This window comes from Lactuca sativa, chromosome 6 (assembly GCF_002870075.4).
Source record: "Lactuca sativa cultivar Salinas chromosome 6, Lsat_Salinas_v11, whole genome shotgun sequence".
In the NCBI taxonomy this organism is placed as follows: domain Eukaryota; kingdom Viridiplantae; phylum Streptophyta; class Magnoliopsida; order Asterales; family Asteraceae; genus Lactuca; species Lactuca sativa.
In genome coordinates this window covers 201870377-201883451 of record NC_056628.2, presented here as the reverse complement: position 1 = coordinate 201883451, position 13075 = coordinate 201870377, and positions in this window count along the sequence as shown.

The following is a 13075-nucleotide window of genomic DNA, read 5'->3' as shown; positions in this document are numbered from 1 at the left end:
ATAAACATATACTTGAAGCAAATAATGAAATACAATACCTCAAAAAAAGACAACCTATTGAAAAGTAGCCCATGAATTATTGTCACGGGCTAAGGAGTGCACACCTACTTTAATTTAAGTAGAGTTTAGTTTATCATTATATATTTGTATGTATGTTTTTGATGTAATAACTTTTTAATTATTATTATTATAAAATAGTTTTTTATTACATTATATTCATATTTCCGTTTGTGCGCTTCGTAGTAATGAAAGATGGCAAACTTATGTGTAATTAAATTAAAAAAAACCATTCTACAATATAAATAATAAAAAAACATATTGGGATGGGTTAAATATGTCGGTGTATGTAACAATAGTAATGATAAACGATTAAAAATATTAGGAGAGATAAATTATCCTTACAACTTAATTACATTTATATCTCCAAATGTCAACAATGGCTATGATAATATTTAGAGAATTTAAATATCCTCATACTATTTCTTCCTACAAATCATCCTACCCAATTGAATAGTGACATGTGTATCATTTAATGTTTATTTAATGATATTTTAATACATTAATATGACACATTTCATCATTTACTTGGGTAGGAGGATTTGTAGGAACAAAAGTAGGAGGATATTTAATTTCTCTAATATTTATAAGCGGTCACCGTACGTAAACATTTATCACTCTATGAAAAATCACATCACTATAAATATTTTATGCTCACCGTTTAATTACTTGTGAGTGAGTAAACATTCACAATATAAAATTAAAGATGTCACTAAAAGTGATTAGTAATCATAATAAAAAAATACCATGTTAGTATAGATCATTTTTGGTGATGTTTTAATCTCTTTATTCGTCGTTGTATGTAAGAAATAGTAATTATAAACGATTACATGTATTAGAAAACATAATTTATCTTTGCATCTTAATTACATTTGTGTCTCCAGATGTCAAAAATGGCCGCGATAATATTTATAAACGCTCACTGTAAGTAAACATTTATCACTCTATATGAAAAAACACATCACTATCAGTATTTTATGATCACCGTTTAATTGCTTGTGAAAGAGTACACGTTTACAATATTCACGATATAATATTAAATATGACACTAAAAGTGATCAATAATCATAGTAAAAGAAATAACATGTTAGTATAGATCATTTTTGGTGATGTCTTAATTTTTTACTTATTGGTGTATGTAAACAATAGTGATGATAAACCACTAAATATGTTAATAAGATAGCTTATCCTGACATCTTAATTACATTTTTGCCTCCAAAATTCTACAATGGCCGCGATAATATTTATAAACGGTGACCGTAAGTGAACATTTATCACTCTATATATTAAAAGACATATCACTATACGTTTATTATTCATGATGGTTATCAATATAAGATATATATATATATATATATATATATATATATATATATATATATATATATATATATATATATATATATCTTCAAAAACGCCATAACATATAATGATGGGTTTTACCTATAATAGCGGGTTTTCATGAGATACAGTCACTACAATTGAACGAAAACATAACTTATCTTCAATGACATGACCTTTCCTCTCATGTTCTTCTTAAAAAAAACCGACATAAGATGTCTTTAATGAAAAGTTTTTTACATGGATAAATCCCAGCTTTGTGGTGTGTATACTTTGTATGTGATTACATCATTGGTACGCTAGTACCATTCCTACATCGTTGGTGCACTAGTACCATTTCTACATCTATCATCATACTAGGGCATCTTATCTTTCAGCGTACTATGGAATCTTTCATTACCCTTCGTTACCCTAATGTATAATATTTATAAAAATACATATACTATATAAATCATATAAACTTATCTTTATAAAGTTTCATCAAACACATAACATCTTTGCACATAAGCACATATAACATTCAATTATCGAAATACTTCATATTTATATGTAAGATGAAAGTAACTATGCACCCACCTAACTTAGGTGAATGACTGGCGATTTCGGCATTGCTTCACCTTGGTGCTTTAATTTTTCCTCTGACGAGACCTAGGTTCACATTATTAGGTTTTATTTTTATATTCCTTGCGACTAATGATAGTCTGTATTCCTCACTAATCCCGATGTCTACCTGTAACGCCCGCAGATTCAGGCTTAGTCAATTAATATATTATAAGCTTTAAAAATAACTTTTTGATACAATATTATTTATGTGACATCCCCATTTTCACGGCCAGAAAAGACCAATTTTTATTTATGCTTTATAAAAATCAGAGTAATTCTTTTAATAAAAATATTGCGGAATTTGTTCCCAATAAAACATGATAAATACGTTATCCAAGCATTTCCGAGGAAATGTATTTTTATTCATTTTAAAACATTTGGGATGTCATCGTCAATACATAAACATAAGCATAAACAGAACTTACATTCATTTACACTAGTGATCTACATCTCTTTAATCGCTCAGTGTAATGTGACTTCATATCAATACCTGTGATATAAATAAGCTGAGTGGGTCAAGTTGGGAAACCTGGTGAGTACATAGGGATTTCAATCACACAATGTAATATCATATATATAATTTAGAACTCACAAAATATACAATTTCACCATATATACATACGCAACTCTTACCCCGCCCAGTTAATCCTTACAATGAGACTATCCATACTCTCGGACCTTGAATTTTACCTCTTACTTAACCCATAATCTCGGATCTAATTCCTGCTCTCGGATTAGGGACAAGTATCTATGTGTAAATCCATTCTCCCGGATTAACGACGAATGACTATGTCCTATCCATACTCCCGGACTTAGGACGACTAACTATGTCTTAATCCATACTACCGGACTAAGGATAATTGACTATGTCTTAATCCATGCTCCCGGATTAATGACAGTTGACTATGTCTAATCCATACTCTCGGACTAGGGACAACAACTGTGTGTAATCCATGCTCCCGGATCAATGACATATACTAAAGTTCTATTCTCTGAGTATAACTCACTTGTACTCGTAAGAAAATACTACCCAATATTCCTCATAATTAATTTAGGTTTACTCTTTATCCTAAATCATCATATATAACCAGGTATGTTCTTTAACACGTATTTCAGGCAACATCAATTAACTCGCACATAAACATATAATTAATACTTCAATCAATATACTTGTATTAAAATCATTTTCATGAAAGGGACTATCCACTCACACATAAACTCTTCAACAAATATTTAACTCTTTAACATATATTTAATACTTTAACTAATACTTGTATTAAAATCATGTTCATGAAAGGGACTATGCACTCACTTGATAAGGTGGTGATTCCGAACTCATACAGCGCTTCGCTTCTAAAAAAATAATTTCCTTTGACGAAACCTAGTATTATTACGACTAGAGTTTAGTCTATTATTCGCCGAGACTAATTAATAGTCTAGCTATTATTACTATTATATAAGCGTTAAACAATACTTATGTAACCCATAATAATAACCCAATTACTTATTATAAGTTGTTAATAACGTTACTATAATTAAATAAACGATATTTTAAAAATAGCGTAGACGTAGCTCACTTACAGCGGTTTTTATAGAAAACCGGGCTTTGCTTGGAGCAGCGTTCCCGAGCTGAAAATCTCTTCCTCTCAGAGCCGTCGAGCACTCTGGGGCTTCTGCCTCGTGCTAGGGAGGTTCCCTAGGCTTTTCGGGGGGGGGGGGGGTTGGGGCTAGAGAGAGGTTCTAGAGAGAGAGACAAAGTAAAAAGAAGAAAGAATGGGAAATGTGTGAAGAAAATGAGGGTGTGAGAGGTTCTATTTATAGGGTGAAAATGGCTGAACTTGGTGCCACATGTCACCATCTAATGGCAAGACTTGAGGAGAAAGCAATGACCAAGATTGTGCCACATCACCCATTTTCGCACAGCAAACTTCCGACTTCTAAAATCCTTAACTTTCACATACGAACTCCGTTTTTGACGTTCTTTATATCCATGCGTAGGTAAAAATAAGATCTACAACTTTCATTTTGACTCCGTCGGCTAATTCTCGACCGATCTTAAATTTAACAGTACGAGGAGATTATACTGTTAAATGTCCACGTAAAATTCATAACTTCTACATACGGACTCTGTTTTTGTCCGTCTTTTTACCATTGAGTTCATTTTAATGAGATATTCAATTCTCATTTAGGTCGCATAGGCCAAAAACTGCTTGAACTAAAATTCGAGTTTCGGGCCGTGCACTGTTATGCCAAATCTTAGAAAATTCATAACTTCCTCATACGAAGTCAGATTTGGACGTTCTTTTTTTTTTTGTATGTTCTCGGTTTAACATATACTACAAATTTTATTTGGATCTATAAGGCTAAAAAGTCCTTTATCAAAAATTCACTATTTACGTCTCCCGGTGCCTTGCCGGTTTTGCCGTAAAACTTCGACGGGCCATAACTTCTTCGTTATAACTCGTTTTTCGGCGTTGTTTATATGTACGGAACCCTTCAGACATATTATAGAACTTGGTTAAGATTATTTATTCTAAATAATATTTTGTCGAAAAGTCGTTTTCGACTCCTATTATCTGTAAATTGACTAGCCCAGATCTACAAACGTTAGAATTTACGATAAACAATCTTAGCCAAAGTTATAGTATATGTGACAAGGATTTTGTGGATACGAAGAACGTCTAAATCTGACTTCGTGAGAGGAAGTTATGATTTTTCTAATATTTAGTTTAGTAGTATACGACTCAGAAACCGAAATCAAGATTAATCGATTATTAGAAAAACAATCTAAACGAGAGTTGAAGATCTCGTCAATACCTATCTGTCAATATGAAGATAGTTGAGAACGTATATAATATGAGAGAGTTTTGAGTTTTTAATGGACTTAAATAGTCCAAATCTGTTAAAAATATAACTTTAAAAATAAAGTCAAAATAGCCGACGGAGTCTAAATGAAAGTTGTAGATCTCGTCGATAGCTATGCGTGGATATAGATGTCACACCCCAAAACCAAGAACGGCGGAAACGTTCCGGGGTGGAGGACGTCATGTACAGTATCACAACAGTGTAAAGTAGTCAATAAGCAACAACATCATCCATTGTATTATAAGTAAAGTTTTAATACATGTGTGTTCTTTCATTGTAATAAGACACCAAAAATATATAATCAAAATAAAAGACGAGACTTGTCTGCTCCGTCTTCTCAAAACCTGGCCACCGTACCTGTCTACTGATGACCTGAGAATACAAGTTATTTTGAAAGAGAGTATCAGCTTTAAAGCTGGTGAATTCATAAGTATTTAAGTGTCATTGTCTTGCTGTGAAAAGCTGTTTTAAAAGACATGTAAACCTTTAAATGAAAATGTTGATATAGGTATGAAAAGCCCTAGAAAATCCCTTATTTTCTATTATTATGAAATGTAGTCTTCAAACAAGACCCGAATGTTTTGTAAGTAAAATGATAGTTTTTCCTTCTATTGACTAGTACTAAAGTACTTAGTCTAACTCATCGTTTATGTGAAAGTATCACAAAATAAAGTAAACAGGAAAATGTACTAATGTAAGTGTTGTCACTGGGTACTAGGACTAACACAACATTGCAATAAGCGAAATATGTAACCTAATGAACATCCGAAGATTGTCCAGAAAAAGTGTTAATGTAAGTGTTATCACTGGGTACTAGGAGTAACACAACATCGCAATAAGCGAAAAGTATAACCTAATGAACATCCGAAGATTGTCCACTTGTCCTCTGTAGCAGCAGAAGGTGGTGGAGGGGTTAGCCCCGATATCGATCTACCTAATATAAATAGTAACCTTAGACCTCCGTAGATGGTCATCGACCACTAGTGCTAATCAGTGGGGTTCGGAATGGTTAGTCCCGCCGAGATATCCCATTGAACCCGGATAGGAATGATAATTTACACCGAAAGTACTGATAAATCATCCTCGCAAGTCGAGATACAAGTATCCAGGTAAGTGAATACAGGATAATGCATCTATGTAACAGTGTTCATGTATGGTATTCATGTAAGTGTGTTCATGTATCAGGTAAGTATATGTAAACATATTCATGTATCAGGTAAGCATATGTATATGTACTCATGCATCAGGTAATGTAGTGGTGTAGACTCATGAATGAACTGACTCTTGTGTGATTCCTTGTAATAGGAATAATGTTTGATATCTTCAAATTATCCCTATGATAATTTACTGAAAGGTAATTGGTTGTTCAAGTAGATTTATACACTCTTACTACTCAAGGGTGTGGGAAACTAAATGAAAAATGAAAACTATAACATCAATACATATATAAGAATATAAGTGTATATGCATACTTTAGTTCAAGAATGTAAAATGGTTTTGTAAGACATTTAAGGGTTTTGAACAAATATAAAAGTGACTTGATGTCATTTTGATAAACATTTCGAAAGTAATACATTTGATAACAAAGTATTTTAAAGATAGAAAACCATTTCATGCATCACATTTTGTAGTATGTGAAATCTATTGAATGAAAACACAGTTATAAAATACATATAGATGATTTAATAACATGCTGTTCTCTACTTGTATTCCCCCCATTAAAGCATTTAAAATCATTTAAACATTGATTAGGGGTATGAACTCACCTGTAGATGGTGGTTTGGATGAACTGAACGGTATAGGATGGTTAGGTGTCAAGTGAGGACTTGTACACACACTACGATCCTAATGAACATATAATCACACATATATGCACTCAATTAGTCTTAAATTACTAATTGATAATGTTAAGCCATCCTAGAACATAATATACACTTTATATAAGTGTTTTAAGCCCTAAGGATTGCACCTAAGCTACTGTGGGACAAGGTACTTGGGTTTAGGGTTCCAAAGGACCCTATACTTGAGTTTACTCTCCATATTGCATCACACATGGAGTTTACGGTTGTAAACTCTTGAGTTTACGGCTGTGAACTCCCAATCTTGGTGATATTTTGTGTTTTGAAGTCCCAAATGATCCCTAGAATTATTCCAACTTGGTGGTTTAATTCTTGGAAGGGTTTAAGGCATAGAAACACCCCTTTGAGGAGTTTACGGCCTTAAGGCCATTTCCTTTAGAGTTTGCGGCTGTAAACTCTTAAGGATGGGTGTTTTTGATGCTTTCAAGTCTCATACACATGTAGTATAGGTCTTAAACTTTTATCCCAAGCATATGAAGGCCATAGGCACACTTTGGTGCCCTTCTTTGATGTTCACGGCCCAAGAACCTTATTAGAGCCGTGAAATCACTTTGAGGGGTGTTTTTGATGTGTTTTGGTCCTTGATTTAAGTGGAAACAATTCCTAGTAATTGTCTAAGGCTTTAGGTGCCTTAAAAGCACCCTTTCGTCCATGATTTTGGAGTTCACGGTCCAAGATCATCTTGGGCCGTGAACACCTAAACTTGGGTGATTCTTTGATGTTTTCTTGTCCCTAATACACTTCTATACAAGTCCAAAGTAGTATCATATCACAAGGGAAGGTCTAGGCATTGTTTCGGGAGTTTACCGCCCAAGAACACCTTGGGGAGTAAACTCCTAAATCTAGTTATTTAGCTATCTAAATCATGTTATAAACACATAATAAGCTATCTAACACTACTAGAAAGAGATACTCACATTTTGGGATAAAAACGTGAAGATCCGTGAGAGAGGAAATGGCTTTTCTCTAGTTGGAAATGCGAATAATGAATGAATTTGGTTCATAATTCTATTTATAGTCCTGAGATATTTTTGGCAGAAAATATTTTTATTCCTGAAATGATTTCTCATATAATAGAGTGTTGGAATAACAGTGTTGCACTAAACCCTAGTGCATCCACTCTTCTGATATCTCCTGAAGTGTAAACCCTGAATTACTCAAACTTACACGAAAAAGTCTGAAAATTAACTATGACTGCTATAACTTCTATTGAAGTGATATTGTTTGTACAAAATGGAAATTTCGGGTTGTCACATCATCCCCCCGTTAGAAGGAATTTCGTCCCGAAATTAGAATTTAAGCAATTAAGAAGTTACAAATAACTTATCGAAAAGGTGAGGGTATTTCAGTTTCATCTGATCCTCTCATTCCCAAGTGAATTCAGGTCCACGCTTTGTGTTCTAGCGCACGTTCACTATCGGGATACGGCTCTGCTTTGTTTGCTTGACCTCTCGGTCCATGATCTCTACTGGTTCCTCCACGAAGTTGAGGCTCTTGTTGATCTCGATCTCGTCGAGTGGAATAACAAGAGTCTCGTCAGACAGACACTTTTTCAAGTTCGAGACGTGGAAGGTAGGATGTATGTTACTGAGTTCTTGCTGTAGATTGAGTTTGTAAGCCATAGGTCCGATTCTCCTGAGAATCTTGAAAGGTCCTATGTATCTTGGATTGAGCTTTCCATGCTTTCCAAAGTGTATCAAGCCCTTCCAGGGTGAGACCTTCAGTAGGACTCGGTCGCCCACCTGGAATTCCAACGGTTTCCTTCGTTTGTCAGCATAGCTTTTCTGTCGGTCTCTAGGGGCTTTCAATCGTTCACGAATTTGAACGTTCTTCTCTGTCGTTTCCCGAATGATCTCCGGCCCCGTGAGAGTGCTCTCGGGAACTCGTCCCTTAGCTAACTGGGTATCACCCACCTCAGCCCAGCACATAGGGGATCTGCACTTTCGGCCATAGAGGGCCTTGAATGGAGCTGCCTTTATGCTCGTGTGATAACTGTTGTTGTAGGAAAATTCGACGAGGGGTAAATGGGTATCCCAAGCTTTTCCAAAGTCAACCACACAGGCACGGAACATATCTTCTAAGGTTTGGATAGTTCTCTCACTTTTCCCGTCGGTCTGTGGATGGTAGGCTGTACTCATGTCCAGCCTAGTTCCTAGTGAACTTTGTAATGACTGCCAGAACCTCGAAGTGAATCTACTATCTCTGTCCGAGATGATAGATAAAGGAACACCGTGCAGCCTTACAATCTCCCTAATGTAAGTTCTGGTAAGTTTCTCCATCTTGTCTGTTTCTTTGATCGGCAGGAAGTGTGCAGACTTGGTCAGTCTATCGACGATGATCTATATGGAATCAAGTCCACCCGTCGTCTTGGGCAACTTGGTTATGAAGTCCATAGTGATCTGCTCCCACTTCCATTCTGGTATATCCGGTTGTTGTAGGAGACCGGAGGGTTTTTGGTATTCAACCTTGACCTTTGCGCAAGTAAGGCATTTACTCACGAAGGTAGCAATATCTGCTTTCATGTTAGGCCACCAGTATAACTTTTTAAGATCCAGATACATCTTATCTGAACCCGGGTGGACGGAATAACGAGTGTTGTGAGCTTCCATCATGACCAAGTCTCTGAAGCCACCGTGTTTCGGTGTCCAGATCTGATCCATGAGGTACAAGGCTCCACCACCCTTGACTTCCAAGTTCTTATCCATCCCTCTAAAGGATTCACCGGCCACGTTTTCAGGTTTCAAAGCGTTGAGTTGAGCCTCCTTAATTTGCGTGGACAAGTGTGAATGGATAGTTAGAGTCAAAGATTTGACTCTACGACCAAAATATTCTTTCCGACTTAGGGCGTCAGCTATTACATTGGCTTTACCCGGATGATAACGAATATCACACTCGTAATCACTGAGTAGCTCGACCCACCGTCATTGTCTCATGTTGAGCTCTTTCTGGTCGAAAATGTGTTGTAGAGTCTTATGGTCTGTAAAGATCATGCTTTTTGTACCATACAGGTAATGTCGCCAGATCTTCAGAACAAACACAACTGCTCCTAGCTCAAGATCGTGGGTGGTGTAGTTAACCTCATGTGTCTTCAGCTGTCTCGAGGCATAGGCTATGAATTTACCCCGCTACATCAGAACACATCCGAGCCCTTGATTTGATGTGTCGCAATAGACCACGAAGTCTTCTATCCCTTCGGGGAGGGACAGTATTGGTGCGGTGCACAAGGCTCGCTTGAGCGTTTGGAACGCTCTTTCTTGTTTCTCTTCCTAGTCAAAGGCTACGCCCTTCTGGGTTAGTGTGTAAGAGGTTTTGCTATGTGGGAGAAGTTCTGAATGAACCTGCGATAGTAGCCAGCCAGACCTAGAAATTGGCGAATTTCTGTAGGTGTCTTCGGTGCTGACCAGTTCTCGATGGCCTTAATTTTGGAAGGGTCCACGTGTATTCCCTCTTCGCTAACAACATGGCCCAAAAATTCGACTCGCCGAATCCAAAATTCGCACTTGGAGAACCTCGCGTAGAGCTTCTACGACCGCAATGATTCTAAGATTTTACGGAGATGTTGGCTATGTTCCTCCTTACTTCAAGAGTATATGAGTATGTCATCAATGAAGACGATGACGAACTGATCCATGTAAGGACGACACACCCTATTCATCAGATCCATGAATACTACGGGCGCGTTAGTTAATCCGAATGGCATCACTACAAACTCGTAGTGCCCATAACGAGTTCGGAAGGCTGTCTTGGGAACATCCTCCTCTAAAACTCGTAGTTGGTGATATCCGGACCGTAGATTTATCATCGAGAAGTAGTTGGTTCCTTGAAGTTGATCAAATAAATCGTCAATGCGGGGCAAAGGATAACGATTTTTAATTGTAAGTTTGCTGAGTTCTCTATAGTCGATGCACATGCGAAACGATCCATCCTTCTTCTTGATGAACAAGACCGGTGCTACCCATGGTGAGAAGCTTGGTCGAATGAATCCCATCTTGAGAAGTTCGTTAAGCTGGCTGGAAAGTTCCTGCATCTTGGCCGGTGCCAGACGATAAGGAGATTTGGCTACTGGGGTAGCTCCTGGCACTAAGTCGATTCTGAACTTGACTTAGCGTTGCGGTGGTAAACCGGGAAGTTCTTCTGGGAAGATGTTGGGAAAGTCGCATACTTCTGGGATGTCCTGAATGTTTTTCGTTTCTTGACTTGTATCAACGACGTGTGCGAGGAATGTATGGTACTCCTTTCGCAAGCACTTCTGAGCTTGAATGCACGAAATGATGCGAAGGCTCGTACTAGGTTTGTCACCATAGATAACTAAGGTTTCATTGTTAGGAAGGTTAAGACGAACTGTTTTTTCAAAGCACATGATGTCGGCGCGAAGAAGACTCAACCAATCCATATCGATGATAACGTCAAAACATTTAATTGGGACTGGCATGAGATCTATCTTGAAAGTATGGCTATCTAAAGTTAAAGTACAACCTATGTATATGCAGTTAGTACTCTCCGTTTTCCCGTTAGACATTTCTACCGTGAATGAATTATCTGATGCACATGGTTTTTGTTTAAGCAGGTGTGCAAATTTGTGACTTACGAAACTTCTCTCTGCTCCATTGTCGAAAAGTATGCAAGCATATGAGTTATCGAAGAGAAACGTACCAGTAATTATCGTAGGATCAACTACTGCTTCCTCGTGGCCTAGGGCCATAACTCTCCCTACCCCGCTAGCCATCCCCACTTTAGGGCAGTTCCTCTTGTAATGGCCCACTTCGCCACAACCGTAGCAAGTTTGGCCCATACCGGCATTAGTAACCTAGGTGGCCTGAGCTGTTGGAGTCTGGCAGAAACGGGTTGTGTTCCCCTTCCTGTTGCAGTTAGAGCACTGCATCTCCCTGCAAGGTCTGCGGTGGTGGTAGCTGCATTTGTTGCACTTCGGGAGAGACCCATCATAAGTTTTTGTTGGTAAGGGGTTCGCAGGGACAACAGGAGTTACCGTGGCAGCATTGATTGCCACAAGTTGTTGTCTTTTGGATGATTCTTGCGAAGCCCCTCTTTTCCTCTTAGACCACCCTTTCTTGTTGTTGTTGGCCTTTGGTGGTACAGGTGCAGAGATTGTTGGGTTCTGAGGTTTCCTGTGATCTATGAGAGATTGTGCCAGTTCCTTGGTGCTATCGAAAGGTAATAGGCCTGGAAGATAACACACTTGACTGGATCTGGGGCGACAGTCCCCAGATATATCTCTCTATCTTCTTGCTCTCGAGAGCAACCATATCAGGGCATAGGTTTGCCAAATCACAGAACCTATTTGTGTAGGTCGTGATGTCGGATCCAACCATTTGTAGACCCCAGAATTCCTGCTCGAGTTTTTGTACTTCACCTCGAGGACAGTATTCTTTCATCAGCATGTCTTTCAACTTTTCCCAGCCGATGGAATACGCCACCACCAGAGTCAGATAGTTAACATGGCCGTTCCACCATGTTAGTGCTCTGTCAGAGAAGGTACAAGCTGCGAACTTGACCTTGTTGCCTTCTTGGCATCCGCAGATTTCAAAGACAGATTCCATCTTTTCAATCCGTTGCCTTAACACCATAACCCCACCAGTACCATTGAAGCTGCGGGGTTTGGCGTTCGTGAAGTCCTTATAGGTGCCTTCCCGAGGGTGCCCATGGCTTTCACCGTGGTTCGAGGGAGGTGCACTTGATCCCGATCCACTAGGGACAGGAGCGTTGATTGCTGACACAGCACCTGCAACTGCCGCCGTGAAAGCTGCCTGGAACATGTTGGCATCGAAAGGAGTAGGTGGTTGAAGAGGTTCAGGTGGTGGTATCGGTGCTTTGTTGTGTGGGTTACACCTGGTATTTCTACGTGGCGGCATCTTTAACTATACGTTTAAAAGATGACGACATGGATAAGAATAAATGATTAATGAATGTGTCTCATGGACTAACTCCCCATAGTCCAACAACAGAATGAATAGAATGACTAAATGAAGATGACAGCATTTGGATAATGATTTCCATAAGATTAGATATCTGTCAATAATACTGGAATTACAGATGTAACAAGTTTGGGAAAAATGGCCTAGAAGTAGGCCTTACATCAACCAAGATGGAAAATTTTGACAGAGTTAAGACTAGATCAAGACCTAACAGGTCTAAGATTTATAAAGATAGGAAATTAGACCAAAGTTTTTACATAAACTAGGTTATATCAAAAAGATGAGTCGACGAGATTCTATCGGCGACGAGAACTGCTAGCATGAGTTCTTGATCCCGATAGTAGAAGTTCCATGTCCCTCATACGCCTGTTAGCTCTCACTTGTTGAGCTCGAAGTTCCCTAACTTCAGCTTGAGTT